Source organism: Oreochromis niloticus, linkage group LG9 (genome assembly GCF_001858045.2).
Source record: "Oreochromis niloticus isolate F11D_XX linkage group LG9, O_niloticus_UMD_NMBU, whole genome shotgun sequence".
NCBI lineage: Eukaryota > Metazoa > Chordata > Actinopteri > Cichliformes > Cichlidae > Oreochromis > Oreochromis niloticus.
The window spans coordinates 8642283-8662563 of NC_031974.2; the positions used below are offsets into that span (position 1 = coordinate 8642283).

The following is a 20281-nucleotide window of genomic DNA, read 5'->3' on the forward strand; positions in this document are numbered from 1 at the left end:
AATATTATAGTTATTATATTAATCATTATTAGTGATTATAGCAGTGAGTTTGAACTCTGTGAGAAATACTGAGCTTCAGTAAAGATTCAAGTTGCAGTTATTTATATTTCCTATCACCTTAAACCTTCACTCAAAGACAAGTATCTTTGACAGTGTATATATAGATGTATTATATATAAGAGACAAATATTGTTCATTTAATATGTTGGCATTATCACATTTGGCTCAATGCTTACATTATATGTAAAAAGAAAATGTACGAGCTGTGATAATTGTTTCTGATAAAATGGAGAGTAGACTGATATATTAAATATTCCTTTATTGGGTGAGAAAATCAGACCATGTCATAACTGCTCTAAGTCATACAGAATAGTCATCAGAGCCTTAAACAGGCTGACTTCTGCTAAATGGGTCTAACTGGGCAGAAAGTCTACAAACACATAACATCCTTATAGAATAAAAAAACATAACCCTACAACATGTGTCATCAATTTGATTGATGGCCCTAGCCTTGACATTTTGACCTTACCGGAAGTACTCCCGAAGTGTCTAATCGATTCCATATGTGTGACTAATTGCGTCCGGTGGGAAAAAAGGAGGGGCGGTTCCTGGGGGAGGAAAAGTACAGGCGCAAAAAAATAAAAACCTTTAAGATTATCTGACTAGTAACGGATTGCATTTATATTTATAGAGCCGGGTGGAGGCATGCTACACCAACGCTTGTAATGGAAAGAAGGACTTTCTATTGCTTGTAGAGAGCCATTTCGTTTTACAATAGCGGATGTATTTTACTTTCTTATATTAACCTACTGGCCACCCACTCGTCTCCTCGTATGTGTAAAAAAAATATCCCTTAGTGAAAAAAGCGCAGCTCACATATTCAGAACTCTATCCCAAATAATTTTATTAAAATACCTCGATGAGGTATTTTGGTTTGGTGCAGCCACTCCTTATCAGACCAAAAGTAAAGAATTTTTCTTCATCTTTTGAGCTACTTTTACAACGGTCTTATTTTGCACACACACCGTGGGTCAAGAAGGCATCAACAACCCCTCTAATCGATATTAGTATTTCTTAATGCTTTTAACCTAGCAAAGAATTTCATGCATGCCTCGACTCCTTGTATGTGTAAAATAACCCTTAGTGGGGAAAAAAAGCACCGCACACATATTCAGAACTCAGAACTAAATTCAGAACTAAATAATTTTATTAAAACACCCTGATGAGGTATTTTGGTTTTGTGCAGCCACTCATACCAAAGTAAAGAGTGTTTCTTCATTTTTATAGCTACTTTTACAACGGGTACAATAGACAGAAACCCTAAAAGAAGATGGCCTTGTTTTACACATCAAGAAGGAGTCAGATGACCGTTGATTCGTCCCGGTCAATGCTTCCTTCGTCGGGTACCGTAAACTTTTGAGAAAAAAACCCAGAGAATTTATTATTTTGTAAGAGAGAGAGAGAGAGAGAGAGAGAGAGAGAGCGAGAGAGAGAGAGAGAGAGAGAGAGCAAGCCAATTGATCAAACTTTTCTACAAATCGTTATACCACTCCGGGTCAGAAGGGGCGATATAGCACGGACCGGTAAGATGACTACGCCGGATGGAAGCATAACTGGAAGCGTCCCAGGGACTTTCCCTTTGACCTTCATCCTGCTCCATGATCAGCTGTTAAATGTTTCCTCAATGTTGCTGTAATGTAACAACAAAGTTAGGTTTTTTTTAAGAACAGACAGGGGTACAGTCCCAAAACATTCCTTACACGTTCCTGCAGTCACCAAATTAGCATCTGTGAGACAAATAAGCTTCAGAGACTGACACTTGGATGTTGGCTTAATTTTTACCCAAAGAGTATCACGGTTCTGGGTCAGTTTGACACAGTATTTTGAGTTTTCATGTCTTGGTTTGATTTTGTATTTTTGGTTATCTTCTTGGTCTAGATTAGGGGTGGGCAATCTCAGTCCACGAGGGCCGGTGTCCCTGCAGAAAACCTCGGGACTTTCACCAGAAAATAAAATAAAACAGTAATTCTAGGAGGTGTTGGGTTTAGGGAAGTTACGCAAATTTGCGCAGGTTTAGTAAATCTAGTGTTAATCAAGAAACTGCTGCTGTGCTACATCCATAAATAATGAATACATTAGGAGCTAAAGCTAAAAGGACAGTTTATTTGTACCATCTTCATGTGAACACATTCAAGAACATCACAGATGAAAGAAACATTAAAAACTTCCACACTACATAAAGCAAGAAAAATAGTTTTTCTTTCAGGTAGTTTCAGAAAAAAAAAAAACATCAAACAGCTCCAAGACTCTCTTTGAAAGAACTAAAAACCTTTATTCTCATGGTCCAATCATGAGTGAACTCCCCGATGAAGCCTTGTGTGCTAAAACATGTCAGAGTTTTAAAGGTTAAACATGAGTTTCCAAAACGTTTTGCTGGAGAACAATGAACTATTTGACTGAGTTTCAATTATTTACAGACGAGCAAAACCAGGAGAGAGAAAAAAAGGACAAAACTGACTCAGTAAAACGACAGAAAATAAGATCCCATGTAAATCTGTATTATGTAGAAGTTCAGCCCAGCAACCAGTTCAGTTCAACACAAGTTTAAATGATTCTATCTGAACTCTGTGGAGCCTGATCTCAAGCTTTTTAAGTCTGACACTGAAACCAGAGAATCTTTCTGTCTCTTCAGATTCACTGTGATCCAGTGATGGGAGTGATTTCAGCCCTGAGTGATCACGCTGATGTTTGCACAGAGCAGACAATGAGGTGAATGTTTGGGCACATTGGTAACAGTGAAACAGTTTATTAGTAACGTGGGATCGTTTGTGTTTGGAGTATGAACTGAGATTCCTGAAGCTCTTGTCACACTGGTCACAGCTGTAGTTTCCTTCCATGTGTGCACGTTCATGAATGTTACGACTACTTGAACATGAGAAGCTTTTGTCACAGTGTCTGCACTTGTATGGTTTCTCTCCTGTGTGGACTCGTTTGTGTCTTTTAAGCTCACCTGCAGTAGTGAAGGATGACCCACACTGATCACAGAGGTGCTTTTTAACCCCACTGTGAATCAGTTCATGTCGTTTTACCTCAGTTGATGTGGTGAAGCTTCTCCCACATTCTTTGCAGTATTTCAGTTTGTCTCCAGTGTGTTTACGTTGATGTCTTTTTAGGGTAACTTGCCAACTGAAAGTTTTTCCACAAAGGTCACAACGAAAGTCTTTCCCACCACCACAGTGATGACAGGGTTGAGAACTGGATCCATCTGTGTCGCTCTGCTTCTAAACAAAGACACAAAGACAGTGTAAGTCAGTCCTTCAACACTTTTATCGTGAACGTCGCCTGAAATAAAGAATCTCTGCAAACGTCCAATTACATTTTACTGTTTCAGTTAACACACTCAGTTTACTGCGCTGCAATAACTACAATACTACCACCATAATACTACAGTAATACTAAAATCATAACTGACATGAAAATCTGAATAATCGCTCAGAGCTACGTTCTGAGTGATTAATATAATATCTATAATATTGGCCATATTATATTTACATTACCATAGTGAGATGACTTTAGTATCATGATCATGGTATGACAGTGTGAACGAAATCCGATATTTTCAAATCCGATCTGGGTCACTTTTGTATGTGATACTGAATCCAATACATATCCGATGTTTTAGAAAGCGACTGCTGTTTGAACGGTCAAGTCACATTAAATCCGTCTTTTACGTCACTGACACAAGACAGACGCCAATTATCAGCGCCGGAGAAGCGCCCGAGACGACATCGCGAACGCTTCCTGGCCATCCAGTGTAGATGTGAGTGAAACTGTTGGGAAGACAATGTTGGAGAAACGTGAACATTTTATTTGTACTGTATAATCTGCAGATTCTGACAGAAATCTGCAACTATCCTTTGAAGCACCGCTCCTCTAAAACAGCAGTAAGGATCATTATTAGGTTATTTACATTATTATGTAAACAACAAAATAACTTAAAGCAAAAATTGGGAAACGTAAAGTCCGAAGTCTTTATATTAAGGGCCATCAGTCAAACATAATTGTTTGCTCTGGGTCTAAACAGAGCGAGTTGTGTGTGACGTCTTCTTTTGCGCATGCAGGATGCTTTGAGCATTCACACTAGAGCGCGTTTGCTGTCGCATTTTATTTGTAGTGTGAACAAGCAGACAAAAAAAAATCGGATTTGATCGAAAAAACAGAATTGAGCATTAAGACCTGCAGTGTGAACGTAGCCTAAGAGCTGCTTTTCCATAAAGTAGAATTGCTAACATGCTAACACAGTTTAATGAGCAGAGTTGTTCCAAACAGTCAGGCTAAAATGACAAGATAACAATATAAATACAAACCTCACAGTAACTGCACTTGTAGAGTCTCTTTCTGGTGTGGATCTGTTGGTGTCGTCTCAGGTGATGTGGAGATTTAAAAGTCTTCTCACACAGGTCACATTTATAAGGTTGTCTCTCAGTGTGGGTAAACATGTGTCGTTGTAACTGTGCGTCTGTAGCAAAGTATTTGCCACACTGTTCACAGCAGTACACATCATGTCTGGTGTGAATGCGTAGGTGTGTATTTCGGGTTCCTCTCTGACTGAAAGTTTTTCCACACTCGTCACAGCTGTATGCCTTAATTCCAGAGTGGGTAACTAGATGCCTCTGTAAGTGGCTACTGTGAGTAAAAGCTCTGCCACACTGATCACAGCTGTACGCTTTAACTCCACTGTGGATGAGTTGGTGTTGTTTTAGGTAACCCTTCCAGGAAAAAGACTTTCCACACAAGTCACAGCTGAACGGTCTCTCTCCAGTGTGGATGACCTGATGCTGTTCTAGTGAATTCTTCCTAGTAAAATCCTTTCCACACTCGTCACAGCTGTATGCCTTAATTCCAGAGTGGGTAACTAGATGCTTCTGTAAGCTGCTACTGTGAGTAAAAGCTCTGCCACACTGATCACAGCTGTACGCTTTAACTCCACTGTGGATGAGTTGGTGTGATTTTAGGGAACGCTTCCAGGAAAAAGACTTTCCACACAAGTCACAGCTGAACGGTCTCTCTCCAGTGTGGATGACCTGATGCTGTTTTAGTTTATCCTTCCCAGTAAAACCCTTTCCACACTCGTCACAGGTGTATGTTTTCTCTCTCTTTCTTCTGTGAGGTTTGTCGGCCTCCTGAGAGCGCTGACTTCTCGCTCCATGTTGGTCCTGCAGTGACAGAGATACAAACAGAGGCAGTGAGTGAAATGCAGTCATGGAACAAACTGAACCTTCAAACTCCCTCCATTAACACTAGTTTTAAACCTGAAGGTGGAGTGTGGCACCAAACACCTTAAAGGTCTCTTATCCCCACCTGCTGGTAGTTCTAACACATTACATCCAACCTATAAACAAATAAACAAACATAGGATTTCTTATCAGTAAATGATTATATATAAATCTACAAAAATGATAGAAATATGTAATAGGAAACAACAAAATAATATAAATTATAAAATAATATAAAAGTGTGTGCGTGTGTACAATCAGGAGGGATGGGCATGATTTTAGTGTTTAAACAGTCATGAATTATTTTTGTTTATTTCTTTATTCAAAAGGAAAAGTTTCACAATTGTTAAAATATGAGCAATCAATAATAATAATATAATAACAATATCAATAACATTGAGGCACATTACACAAATTTCAAAAACAAATATTCTCTTACAATAACAAACAAAACAACTAAAAGCTCTATAAATCGGCTTTTAAGTGTTCATTGAAGTTTTGAATAGTTGCTAATTCTCTAATTTTCTAAGGCAATTTATTCCACTTAAAAGTTGCTCTAAATATAACAGTTTTACAAAAAGTTACTTTTAACTTGAGCATTTACTAAATTGCAGTTTGTTGAAAACTGTGTAATATGATTATGTATTTCATCTGGATACTGCAGCTGAGCAGAAATAAATGTGGTGTGTTTAACAGTATTGTTTTCTTTATAACTACAAGTAAGCCATAGAATATTTTAGCCTGTACAGGAAGCCAAGAAAGTTGATAATGCATTTTATCAATATTAGTATAATATAAACATCTTAACACTAATCTGGACATCTTACTCTGGACTAACTAAAGTCTGTTAAGATCTGTCTTATTAGCTGCTGACCAAATGATTGAACAAAACTCCAGATGAGACATTACTAGTGCATTAATGACATCTTTCATAATTGAAGAAGTAATACAGAAAGAGCATTTCATAGCCATAGCTATGCCTCGTCCCATTTTCTTAATAACAGAGTTGATGTGCTGAGACCATGAAAGGTGGTGATTTATGGTAACGCCGAGTAGTTTAATCTGGGTGACGTGTTCGAACACTGGCTATGGAAAGACTCAGTTGCCGGCTGTTGACTAATCTGCTTCTAATTAACTTAGATTTGGATTTCGATACATTTAAAATCATGTTATTTTTACCAGGGTTCGTACGCTTTTTTCAGGGTCAAATTCAAGCACCTTTTAAGCACTTTCAAGGTCCCTTTTTAAGATTTTCCAGCACCCCCCCCCTGCCAAAAAAAAGAAAAAAAAGAATGCATGTTTCAATTTGCATCACCTCAGTAAGACTATATGAAAAGACTCCTTTGCTCCCCTTTTGTTAGGACATGTTGTTTTGTTAGGACCACACAAAAATACTGCAAAAGGAAACGGTCACCTTATATACATAGTGTATAAACTCAAAATGCACATTTCACTTAAAAATGTGGAGTTTGCATGTTCTCCCCGTGTTTGCGTGGGTTCCCTCCGGGTACTCCGGCTTCCTCCCACCGTCCAAAGACATGAAGCTTGTGGGGATAGGTTAATTGGAAAATCCAAATTGCCACTAAGTGTGAATGTGCGAGTGAATGTGAGTGTGAATGGTTGTCTGTCCCTGTGTGTTAGCCCTGCGACAGACTGGCGACCTGTTCAGGGTGTACCCCGCCTCTCGCCCTATGAAAGCTGGGATAGGCTCCAGCGCCCCCCGCCACCCTGAAAAGGATAAGCGGCAGTGAATGGATGGATGGATGGAAATGTGAATATATCAATTTGTTAGAGATATTCTTCTCCCGTTGAAAAAAAAAAAAATAAAGAAATAAGTCTTCTCATCAGATATTGATGCTTCTTTCCTGTGTGACAAAAAATAGGAGACAGATGTTTGTTTGTTTTTTAAGTTATTTCCCAATAAAAACTGTTTTGTTGCTAACTACATTGTTGTCTGTATTATTGCCGAAGTCCTAAATGATCACCTTTAAAGTGTTTGTGCTAATAACATCAAGTCAGACAGGCATGGAGAACAGCACTGACTGTTTAAGTAGTTTAATGTGTAGGTGGCGATAAACACATTTTGAATGAAAGCCAGGGAACTTTGGTAGCACAGAAACAAGTGGCTATTCTGTGTGACCATATGGATCACTCATATTACCATTATTTCACCCAAAGGCACAAAATTAATACTCAAAAAAGCTGCAGCAATACACACAAATATAAACAGTACTTGGTGACAACTTTGCTTTTAGCCGCTAACCCTCTGTAGTCCAGGATATAATTGGCCGTTTTTGACTACTTTTGATTTGGCCTCTATATTTCGCCTTTAAAAACTGTTTATCTTGCCAATCTGTTATTTACTCATTTTGACATAATGTGTCAGCACAATTTATCTAAATTCAGACAAAATTTAAAATACGAGTAGAAAGTGATATTTTTCACTGTAAAAACCACAAGCATGTTTAAGGAATCATTTTCATAACTTGAAATGCAAATAGAAATTGTACATTTAAAAAAAAAAATATGAACAACTTTTGCAAACAACAAAGTTATATGGTACTATTTACCTAAAAATGCAGCCAAGGCTCAGACGTTTTTTTATATAACCATTCAAAACTATTTACAGAGCAATCAGGTGTTCTGCATCAAATAAGAAGGCACACAAATTATTTATACAACTCCAAAAAATAGTTTGTGTCCACTACAACAGATGAGAACAGCGCAGGGATCAATCCTGCAGGTCTGACAGCAGGTGTGTCACTCAGCGTTTACACTGCAATCTGCCTTTGGTGGCTTTTTTGCAGCAACTGTGACGTTCACTAGTAAGGCAAGGCAAGGCAATTTTATTTGTATAGCACACTTTCAGCACAAGGCAATTCAAGGTGCTTTACATGATTAAAAGAGAACACAAAACATAAAACACTATAAGAGTAAAATACAATAAACATTTACAAGAAAGCATTTACAATAAAACAATAATCAAGACAATAATTTATATGAAGATATTAAAACAAACAAGTAGAGAGCCATAATAGGATCAGTTACTCATAAGCAAGTCTAAATAAGTAAGTTTTAATTTTAGACTTAAAAGAGTTCAACGTTTCTGCAGCTTTGTATTCTCCCGGTATTGTATTCCAGATATGAGGAGCGTAGGAACTAAAAGCTGCTTCTCCATGTTTAGTTCTGGTTCTAGGGACGGTCAGTAAAAAAGAGCTGGAGGACCTAAGTGATCTAGAGGGTTTGTACCATGATAGCAGATCCCTAATGTACTCTGGTGCTAACCCATTCAAGGATTTATAAACTAATAAAAGCACTTTAAAGTCTATTCTCTGAGCTACAGGTAGCCAGTGTAATGACTTTAGAACTGGGGTAATGTGCTCTATTTTCTTAGTTCTAGTAAGAACACGAGCAGCAGCGTTCTGGATCAGCTGCAGTTGTCTGATTGATTTTTTTGGTAAACCTGTCATGATACTATTACAGTAATCAAGGCGGCTAGAGATAAATGCATGGATGAGTTTCTCTAGGTCTCCTTGTGTCATCAGTCCTTTAATCCTGGAAATGTTCCTCAGGTGGTAGAATGCTGACTTTGTTATAGCTTTTATGTGGCCCTGGAGGTTCAGGTCTGAGTCCATTATTACACCTAAATTTCTGGCCTGGTCGGTAGTTTCTAGTTGGACCAGTTTGAGCTGATTACTGATATTTAATCGATCTTTTTTGGGTCCAAAGATAAGTACTTCAGTTTTGTTATTGTTTAGTTGAAGGAAATTATGAGACATCCAGTTGTTAATTTGCTCAAAGCATTTATTAAGGGTTTGGATAGGTTCAACATCACCTGGTGACATAGAAATATAAAGTTGAGTATCGTCTGCATAATTGTGGTAGTTAATATTATAGGTGGTTATAATCTGTCTTAACGGGAGCATGTAAATGCTAAATAAGAGGGGCCCTAGGATAGAACCCTGGGGGACCCCGCATGTGATTTCTATATTTTGTGATGAAAATTGGCTAATTGACACATAGAAGTTCCTGTTCTTAAGGTAGGACTTAAACCAGTTGAGTGCTGTACCAGAGAGTCCGGCCCAGCTCTCTAGACGTTCCAGTAATATATCATGATCAACGGTGTCGAACGCCGCACTAAGGTCCAGTAGTACCAATACTGTGGATTTCCCACGGTCAGTATTTATACGGATGTCATTAAACACTTTGACAAGGGCTGTCTCGGTGCTGTGGTGCTTACGAAAACCAGACTGATAAATATCAAAACGGTTGTTCTTTGTGAGGAAGCTGTTTAACTGCTGGAAAACAGCTTTTTCAATAACTTTACCGATAAATGGAAGATTAGAGATTGGTCTGTAGTTTTGCATTAATGTACTGTCTAGATTCTTTTTCTTTAATATTGGCTTGATAACTGCTGTTTTTAAGGCTTTGGGAAAGACACCTGATAGGATGGATGCGTTAACTATTTGGATCAGATCCTCCCTGATCGCTGGGAGGACCTTTTTAAGAAAACCTGTCGGTAATATATCCAAGCAGCAGGTGGCAGAGCTGAGATTCTTAATAATTTTATCGAGGCTTGATTGATTTATTGTTTGAAAGTGAGTCATTTTCTCTGCATAAGTGCTAATTGGGCTTAACGTCGGGATTGGAGTTGAAACTAATGTGCCGATTGACCTTCTGATTTCCAATATCTTTTTAGTAAAGAAGTTGGCAAATTCATTGCAGGCCCTGATGGAGCTTAGTTCAGGTGCTATTGCCACTGGGGGAGAAGTTAATCTCTCCACTGTAGCAAATAATGTCCTAGCATTATTGTTGTTTCTGTGAATAATCTCAGAGAAAAATGACTCCCTTGCACCCTTCAGGGCTAGTTGATACTTATTCAGCCTCTCTTTATATATCTCGCAGTGAACCTGGAGTCGAGTTTTCCGCCATTTTCTCTCAGCACGCCGGCACTCTCTTTTTTCATTACATACCAGTGGATCACTTCTCCATGGAGATTTCTTTTTACTAGAGACAGTTTTAACCTTGAGTGGTGCAATCTTATCCATCATGTCTAAGATTTTGGATAGAAAATCATCTGTCAGTTTGTTTACTGAATGTGTGTTGGTGGATGTTGGTGATTTAAATAAGGTAGAAGTGTACATCAGATTAAAATATTCAGCTGAGTTTTCTTTAAGAAAGCGTTTTTTAACAGTGAACTTACTTTGATTAGGCAAATTGGCTAAGATATTGCTATCAAATGAAATGCAGAAATGATCAGATAATGCAACATCAGTAACAGCAATGTTCGAGTTATTTAAATCTTTGCTAATAAGTAAATCCAGAGTGTGTCCTAGATTATGCGTTGGCTCACTAATGTGCTGGATTAGATCAAAGCTGTGGAGGACATTATTTAATGCTTTTGTTCCGCTATCTTGAAGCTTGTCTGTATGAATGTTAAAATCTCCCACAATTGCTATCTGGTCATAGTCTAAACATATTGCAGAGCAAAGGTCATTGAAATCATTAAAAAAGTTTGTATTAGATTTTGATTTTGGTGGTCTATATATGTTTAGAAATAAGACTTTGTTTGGTTCATTTATTTCAGTAGCTAAATATTCAAAGGTGCTGAATTCACCTAGAGATACCTTTTTAAAGTTTAGTGATTGGTGAAAGATTACAGCAAGACCACCACCTCTTTTGTTTTTTTCTGATCTCACTAACGAAGTGATAATCAGCTGGGCAAGTCTCTATTAATACAGCTTGTTCTGAATTTCCATCTAGCCAAGTTTCTGAAAGAAGGAGAACATGTATATCATGTGTAATGATGTAATCATTGATTAGGAGAGACTTCCCGGATAGAGATCTAATATTTAGTGCAGCAGCTTTAATATTCCTTTCAGTGATTGAGAGATTATTTTTGCACAGTATTATGTTCAAATTCTGTACTGTTCGATTATAAGTACTTTTAGTGTGTAAGGATCTGTTGCTTATAATAACTGGTATTTTGCTTTCAGTATATGAATGAGAGTGACCGGATACATTTTGGTGGGAATGATGCAGTCTGGTAACGGCGTCCGGTCGGTATCAGATATCAGGCTCAGTTAGTTGGATCGGAGAGCCATATTGTTTATAATTAGTAGGTGGGCGTGGTCCCACTTTTGGTGTCAGACGAATTCCTCTGTTTATTTGGGTTTGAAGGGAATCGGGAAACGACTTAAATGGTGAAATGATCACTGATGAGGATGATGATGAAGGTGTACGGGCATCAGCTGGTGAGTTTCTGCACGGAGTTGAACCTTCATATTTAGCTGGAGTCTCTGTAATCTCTGCTGGAAGTGAGGTTGTTGGGGGCTGGCATGGAAACTCAGCTGTTTGAGCTATGACCACTGATGTGTTTCTGCACAGCGTTGCTGAAACTCTGTTTTTCTTTCGAAAGTTGTCGGGTGCCGTTGTTCTTGGGTCGGCTGATACGTCTCTGGCAGGCTTATCACTGAAAGGTGCAAGTACGTCGTGGTCTCTGTGTGATACAGCTGGTTGGCGTCCGCTTTGTGTCTCGGCTGATACTGATGTCTTTATCTCGATTTGAGAACAGGGCGGTGAGTTCACATGAGACAACAAGTTCAGAAGATAAAGCCTCTGACCTTTCTTATTGATGTTACGTTCATTTCTTGTAAACAGGTGCTTCCTTCCACAAAAAATCTTAAAATTATTTAGATATCGAATTGACCTTTCAGCACAGACAGTCTTAGCAAACCTGCTGAACGATTTCATTCTGCTATATTCTTCATCGTAGGGCGTTGCTGGAATCAGTCCAGATACGTGGAGTTGTACCTTGTGGTTGTCAAAGTTCTGAAGTAAATCCAAAAAGTCTTTCTTTAAAATTTCGGATTTTTTCAAAAGGATGTCAGCAGTTCCAACATGGACGACAACATTTTCTAGCTCTGGGTTATTCTCAATAATTGATGGAATCCTCTCAGAAATTTCTTTTACTGTCATTTGTGGACAATTAAACACACTAGTGTTGATGCATAGCTGTTCAATTCCTTTGATTGATCCGTCATGAATAATAGCAAGTGCTCTCCCTTGCTTGCTGTTCTCTGTTCTCTTTGCCCATTTTGTGCGGCTTGTTTTATCTTTATTTACATTCCGGTGACCTCGCTCTGCAGCTGACAGTCTTTGCAGACTGGACGGTGATGAGCTAAGAGGCGCAAATCTATTTTTTAGGGGAATAATCGAAGTTGTTTCTTGTTGGGGTGTCTTTCGATGTTCCTTTGTCTTTTTTGGAGTCTCCCGTTTAAGTGGGGGCCAGAGGTCTGATGAATGGGGAGTTCCTCCCGACAAACGCCCTCCGCTTGGAGGGGTCCCACTCTGTGCTGATGGTATTGATCCGCCCGGTGGTTGCTTGCCGTAGGCCACCGGCAGATTTTTATTACTTTTGGCGTTCTCCTCAAGGCGTCGGATTTTCATTTCCATGTCGTGGATTCTTTGTAATAGTTCCTGAAAAGCCTCATCCGAGCAGAGGGCCATCCTCTGAACCTTGATTCCGTACGCGGCCTCCTCGCTGTCTCCCGCGCGCACCCACGAACGCCACAGCTAGTCGTCAGCAGCGCCAGCAGCAGGGTCGGCTCCGCGCTCGAAAACGGAGACCGCAGGCAGCTGGACCGACCAGATCCAGGAGCCGTCCCGGTCCCGGCAGGCGAAAGGACGGAGGGTCCTGGTACACGGAACCGGAGCGGCTAAACGACGGCGGCAAGATTGTTACCTTTTGTTGTTACCAAAAGGTAGAACTGACACACAAAACAAAACGACTACACTACACACTAACTACACAAGACAACACACTAACTTGAGACTCCAAACAGGAGAAACGTCACAAATCTCTCACGCATCAAAACTCTCTCTCTTTTTCGCTCACTTACTCTCTCTCTTCCCAACAACCAAATACCACATGTTGCCGTATCATTTTTTGATTGGTCGACACTGTTTAACAGTGCAAATGCAAATTGCTTGCTGAGAGTTTAACCAAAAGGCATTTCCAGTGGAAATTGGCCAACATTTGCTCTGAGGAATTTGCATTTGCACTGTTAATATTTTTATATAACTTTAATACACATAAAAACTATGGAACGCCAGGACTGCCATAATGAATTACTTAAATACACCATTAAATAATTAATTAAATGTGGCAATAATTAATTAAAATGGGAATTAATTAATTAAATAAATAGTTATGACACATGTAATTAATTAATTATTGACACATTTAATTAATTATTTATGTATTTCATATTTTAATTAATTATTGACACATTTAATTAATTAATTATTGACACATTTAATTAATTATTTAATGATATATTTATTTATTTCATTTTGGCAGTCCTGGCGCCTGGCTCTCATCATGAATTAATTTTATCTGTCAGCCTCACCCATCAAACTCACGGGGCGGGGTTAACGCTGCCCATGCAGCTTCTCTAACATTTGATTGGTTGCCGTGCAATGTAAGTCAAAACAGGTCGATCCTAGATAATCGATTGCTTCTGTAGACTTGAGGCAGCCAGGTATCCCAGAATGCGTTTCAAATCACAGGCAGCAATGGTGGTGGTGTAGTTTTAAAATACCCCGTTTTTCTGTCACCAACTACACTTTTAACAGTGTTTTAGCCGCGAATGTCGCGCCGTAATCTTCACATGTCTGGTCAGGTTGTCAACATAGAACATGTTTGCAAAAGTGCTCAGATGTTTTCAGAGATTTCAGTAGCTCTGCTAACAGTCAGCATGCAGAGTGCACCGAGGGGGTTACGTCAACCGGTTTGTTTACATATTCCACTCTCCGTGTTCCACATGTTGCATTCGCAGATTCGCATTTTCACCGAACGATCGTCTCTTTCCGCCTGGTCTTGTGTCTCTGTGCTTCTGTAACATAAAGAACGAGCTGACATGTTTCTCAGGACACCAGCGATTAGCTCAGCAGGCCCTCAGTTTACCTGCATGCGTCCTCCTCACCTGTCAGCTGTTTAACACCTGCTGCTAATTCAAGAAACACGCCCACGTTACCTGGTGATAGTCACAGTTTAACTGGGCAGCCGGTGCTTGATATAACGCAATGTCAGCGCATTTTTCTGCACAACATAAGTAAATATAGTATTTTTCCCGAGCGCAGAGCTGCTGGAGCTTGTTTCCCAACAGAGGACTTTATAGGCGAACCCACTTTATCGGCAGCTGATGTCCAATCACCTGCACACAGCTTTGAAACCTCACCTGAGTTTTAGCTCTCAGTGGTTAAACGCTGGACTTAATTCACTCAGGTTTTGTCTGTCGGGTCACGTTTACTTCGCTGTTTTATTTACAACTGAGCAAATCGGTTTGGCTCAAATTAAAGTTATGTTTCATAACTGCAGAGTTTTACAGACGTTTAATGGTTCACTGGCACACGTGTTAGACTGAACTATTCGCTTTTCTTTATCTGGTGTGTTTCGGATTTAACAGTGAATTTTGAGATTAAACTGACTTTTAAAATGTTTTTATACAAAGAGGAAAGAGAAGGCGCATTTCCACCGAGAGGAGCAGAGTTTGCAACAGCATGTTCAAGATGAAGACTGCAACCTGGACAGAAATATTACATCATCTGTTTTTAATAGTTATTTAACTGTATTCTAAGCACCAGCTATGTTAGAATTTTTAGAGTTTACTTAACTAAAAATAAATGAGCTTAACATATAATTTGTGTGATTTCTCTCTCTCTCTCTCCCTCTCTCTTTTTTTTTTTTTTTTGCTTTTTCGGTCATGTTATGTTTAACTGTCAAAGGTTTGTTACAAACTATGAAACACATCGTGCAGACTTCTGGATGTTAGAAGAAAACTAATACTGCTCATGAATGAGACTAAAGGCAGGAAGGTGTCCTTTAAAACTAAACATGTTAATAGGACCTCCCTATTTATATCGTAGTTTATGATATAGCACGTGTATTTCAGTAATAGCCTACTGATTTCAGCAGCTCACATGGGTGTTATCTGTGATACTCCTTAACTATAATTTATCCAAGTTAACGTCAGTTAACCATTCAGACAGTTCTTTTGCAATGAAAAACATAAACACCCATGCTGCGTAATGTTTACATTATAGCTGCTTATGCAGTAACCATGGTAACCACGGACTCTGAGCGGCTGGATCGACGGAGGTCAGACAACAATTTTACATGTATGATCTTAAAACAGGACACAGCCACTGTACGTGCTGGCCTCATATCAAATGTGAACGCAGACTGAGTCTATGTTTGATGTTTGCTTTATATCTAATCTTCCTCTCAAACATTTAAACAGCAGCGAGTCTGCAGCTGAGGGAATACAAACTCAAATTGTCGGAACAGGTTCGATCGTGGATTCATTTGGTAATTTATTAAATGTATAACTGTTAGTCTAATCTGCTGCTGAGTCTCTTACACTGATGAAAATGCAGAAAACACAGATCACGAACACCTGTTCAACCAATCACTTTCATTCCACTTTGATCTGCGACAAACTGACGGTTCATCTCTGTTACAGTGTTGCGTTAGACTGCTATATTTTTGTGTTCTTTATGCTGTAGATTTTCACGTCTCTGGAATAGTTGGCAGTATTAAGGATGCTTTTCTGTAAAGTCATATTGATATGACCCGTGACATATTCGTAGATGACAGTTAGATAGTCAGCTGGGAAACTCTGTGTTAACTCAGAGATCTGAAGATATCGTGGAGAGATGCTGATCTTGCTCCGTGGTGTACAGGTCACCCTCATGATTAATATTCACAATAAAAATATTAGCCGAACATCATGAAGTCTGTATGTGTTTCATAGTGTCGAACAACCTTTGTACAGTTAAAGCCAGCAGTTACTACATGACGGAAACACCAACGTTTTCTCTTTTATGCGTTTATACGCAGGTCACGCTGATTACTGAACAGAAACCCAAAGATCAGCTGTTAATCGAATTTATTTGCTCTCTCTCCTCCTTAAACATGTTTTTAATGTTAGTTATAATTCTGAATTGGCGACTGAAACACGTAGAACACATAAGAACATCAGGAAATAAAACCCCGATAAATATAACCTCAGTAAAAGAAGTCAGTGTCAGCGGGGGTTATTACAGCTGTGTACCGGGGCCTGCGCTTTGTCAGCGGTAACAACAGCTCGATTGCTTGCGAGGCGAGCGGGTCTATCCCACGCTTTGCCGTGAGACTGGGCAGACATCTCCGAAATCATCGAAGCACTTTTGCAAAGAGGCTGTATCTTGACAAACCGATCAGACATATGAAGATTAAACCACTACATTCTCGGCTAAAAAAATATTAAAACTGTATTTGGTGACACACAAACAGGGTTTTTCAAAGTTCAGTTCTGCCGGTTGTTGTGGGCTAAAAACAATGGCCACCAGGCCAAAGCAATGGTTTTGAGTCGATCAGCGTTAACCCCGCCCACTGAGTTTGATGGGTGAGGCTGACAGATAAAATTAATTCATGATGAGAGCCAGGCGCCAGGACTGCCAAAATGAAATAAATAAATATATCATGAAATAATTAATTAAATGTGTCAATAATTAATTAAAATGTGAAATACACAAATAATTAATTAAATGTGTCAATAATTAATTAATTACATGTGTCATAACTATGTATTTAATTAATTAATTCCCATTTTAATTAATTATTGCCACATTTAATTAATTATTTAATGGTGTATTTAAGTAATTCATTATGGCAGTCCTGACGTTCCATAAAAAACAGCTTCTTTAGGTGAAAATACATTGGGGGTTTTTTTTTTTTTGCACTAATAAAGTTACGTAGTTGTAAAGTATTTTGTCTAGTGTCAATTATATCGTCAGCTATATCGTTATCGCAAATTTTCAAATGTATATCGTGATAAATATTTTTGGTCATATCGCCCTGCTCTGTCTGTCACCTTCTGTGTTGAGTTCATTGTTTTCTCTGTAGTGGCTGAGCTGAGTCCAGATGGCTGAAAATGTTCCTCTGCTGCTCCGTCAGACTCTTCTCCTCCTGCTGATCAGCTGGGACACAAAACAGATCTTTGTTAGGCTCCACACTGCACTGAAGAGTCTCATATGTTCATCTGACAACAAAAAACAACAAATTTTTGCTTCCCGAGGTGGGCAAACAGACACAAAAGGTTTGAGCACCGATACCAAATTTAGCAGTATGGCAGACCAGTAGCAGGAGAGACTGAGGCCTGTTATTAGAATCTAAGGCCCAGTGGGCCGACACAACGATTTGTACCGATAAGACAACAACAGCTGTGTTTTATCCTGGAATACATTTCTTTTACATTTTCTTGAAATGTTTTTCATTGTAGCACTTTTACCTCCAACTAGGGGTGCAACGATACACAAAATTCACAGTTCAGTTCGGTTCGATACTTTGGTGTCACAGTTCAATATTTTTATAGAGACAAAAATGTTCATTCCTTTTTAATTTGTCATTTATTAAAAACTCAAAAGTACAGTTTTTAAATTTAATGTTGCTGAAACAACAAAAAATAAATAAATCTATCTGATAGAGAAATCACTCATCTTTGGAAAAGAGAGTTTATTACAGAGAAATGGCTCTTTCCAAAATAAAAGCTATACTATATGCTTCTTCTGGGCTATATTCTCAGCAGCATATTAAACATATCACGTCCCCATAAGGAGAATCATGTGCTAACGCGTGTCTAAATGACTCTGTAAAGTTTGTGGCATGCGTGTTTGTTGTTTTTGTCTGCTTCCACTTGTCCTTGCACTAGGATGATGTCGGCGTAAATGCGCAGTCATATTCGTTGTGTTCCCACTAGTGCTGTCAGCGTTAATCTCGTTAAAATGACATTAACGCCATAATGCCGCAAATCTCCGTTAACGAGTTACCGCGGATCGCCCTGTGCGTGGGGCTGGACGGCGTCAAAACATTAACAAGCTAACTGCACTAACGCACTAGTTCCCACCAATTGAGCATTGCGTGCCACATCCGACATACTGTTTTACTTTCGTCCATGACACGCTTACCATCAGGGTCATGCTTCACATGAAAATCAAGACAGTTCCAAACGCCAGATCTGAATGAGGGTGGGGGAGGTTAAATTTCGGGTAGCGTTGAGGCAGTTGCCATGTTGCAACGAGCTTAGCTTCTGTCTTGCTAGCTTGCGCTGCGCTCAGTGGATCTGCACTCGACAGTGCAACCTAGGCGGAGTAGTTGAACGCAGATCCACTGAGCGCTCAACACAGACAGCATTGTCGGAAGAAAAGTTGATAAAACATTACATAAAATTTTATATTGTTCGATACATATGCGTTCCGAAACGAAAGCACTGTATCGAACGGTTCAATATCGATACGAGTATTGTTGCACCCCTACCGCCAACATGCTGTTTGTTTTTTTGTTTTTTTAAAAACATACACTCCCTTCACCTCTTCTACATTCCTATGTTTCTCCCAGAGCAGATCTGAGGGGCAGTCCCTCAGTCATACACATATACTTTTAATCTCACCCTTAAGGAGTGGTCCCCAGGAGTTTCACAGCATGGTTTAGCACAGTGGTTCTCAAACTGTGGTACACATACCACTAGTGGTACTTAGTCTCTCTCTGGTGGTACACGGAAAATCTCAATTTTTGTGAGACTAAACAATATGTAATTGTGGAGGTGTGCAAAGACGACACAAGCGTTCCCGGGGCTCTTCTGGGAGAGAGGGTGGACCAGAAAACGTCTCCCCAAGCATGAGTCTTCTATAAAGAGCAGCCTTTCCTTATTGCCAGTGGTCACGGCCGTTTCTGCAAGTGAGTAGTAATCCTTTGCAGTCAGCAACAGTGAATTGGCGAAGCCAACTGTAGGAGGAAGACTTGAGTGAAGAGGAATCCGCCGTCATCTGTCCCTAGCAAGGAGTGTGTGCTCTACATGAGCTCAAGAGCAATACCATCACCCAGGCCCGAGAGAGAGAGAGAAGTTTCTCGGTCCGAGGGAGTAGCGCCGTAGACGTGGACAAAATTGTTGGTACCCTTCAGTCAATGAAAGAAGAACTCACAATGGTCACAGAAATAACTTTAATCTGACAAAAGTAATAATAAATAAAATTCTATAAATCTTAACCAATGAAAGTCAGACATTGCTTTTCAACCATGCTTCAACTGCATTATTTAAATAATAAATGGATGAAACAGGTCTGGACTAAAATGATGGTACCCCTAGAAAATATGACCAAAGCGACATGTTAATCCAAGGTGTGTCCACTAATCAGCATCATAGGTGTCTACAATCTTGTAATAAGTCAGTGGGCCTATATATAAAACTCCAGGTGTTGTTTGGTGACATGGTGTGTACCACACTCAACATGGACCAGAGGAAGCAAAGCAAAGAGTTGTCTCAGGAGATCAGAAAGAAAATCATAGACAAGCATGTTAAAGTTAAAGGCTATAAGACCATCTCCAAGCAGCTAGATGTTCCTGTGACTACAGTTGCACATGTTATTCAGAAGTTTCAGACCCATGGAACTGTAGCCAACCTCCCTGGATGTGGAAATTGATGACAGATCAAAGAGACGGATAATCCGAATGGTAACAAAAGAGCCCAGAAAGACTTCTAAAGAGATCCAAGCTGAAGTTCATGCTCAAGAAACAGTGTCAGATCGCACGACCTGTCGTTGTTTCAGCCAAAGTGGGCTACATGGCAGACGACCAAGAAGGACACCACTGTTAAAAACATATCACAAAAAATCCAGACTGGAAAATGCCAAACTACGTGTTGACAAGCCACAAAGCTTCTGGGAGAATGTTGTGTGGACAGATGACACAAAAATTGAACTTTTTGCCAAGGCACATCAGCTCCATGTTCACAGATGGAAAAATGAAGCATACCAAGAAAAGAACACTGTCCCAACTGTGAAACATGGGGGAGGCTCGGTTATGTTCTGGGGCTGCTTTGCTGCATCTGGCACAGGGTGTCTTGAATCTGTGCAGGGTACAATGAAATCTCAAGACTATCAACGGATTCTAGAGAGAAATGTGC

At 39.4% G+C, this 20281-nt stretch overlaps 2 long non-coding RNA genes across 2 annotated transcripts; both read right to left on the bottom strand.

The window, feature by feature from the left end:
- Positions 1-2783: 2783 nt before the first annotated feature.
- LOC112847893 (uncharacterized) lies at positions 2784-4644 on the bottom strand. The gene is made up of 2 exons (XR_003221726.1): positions 4368-4644; positions 2784-3281 (listed from the first exon to the last, which is right to left on the bottom strand). It is a non-coding gene; the product is annotated as an uncharacterized LOC112847893 (long non-coding RNA).
- Positions 4645-4824: 180 nt separating this feature from the next.
- On the bottom strand, positions 4825-17233 carry LOC112847901 (uncharacterized). Its single transcript, XR_003221735.1, has 2 exons — positions 17195-17233; positions 4825-5216 (listed from the first exon to the last, which is right to left on the bottom strand). It is a non-coding gene; the product is annotated as an uncharacterized LOC112847901 (long non-coding RNA).
- Positions 17234-20281: the final 3048 nt, after the last annotated feature.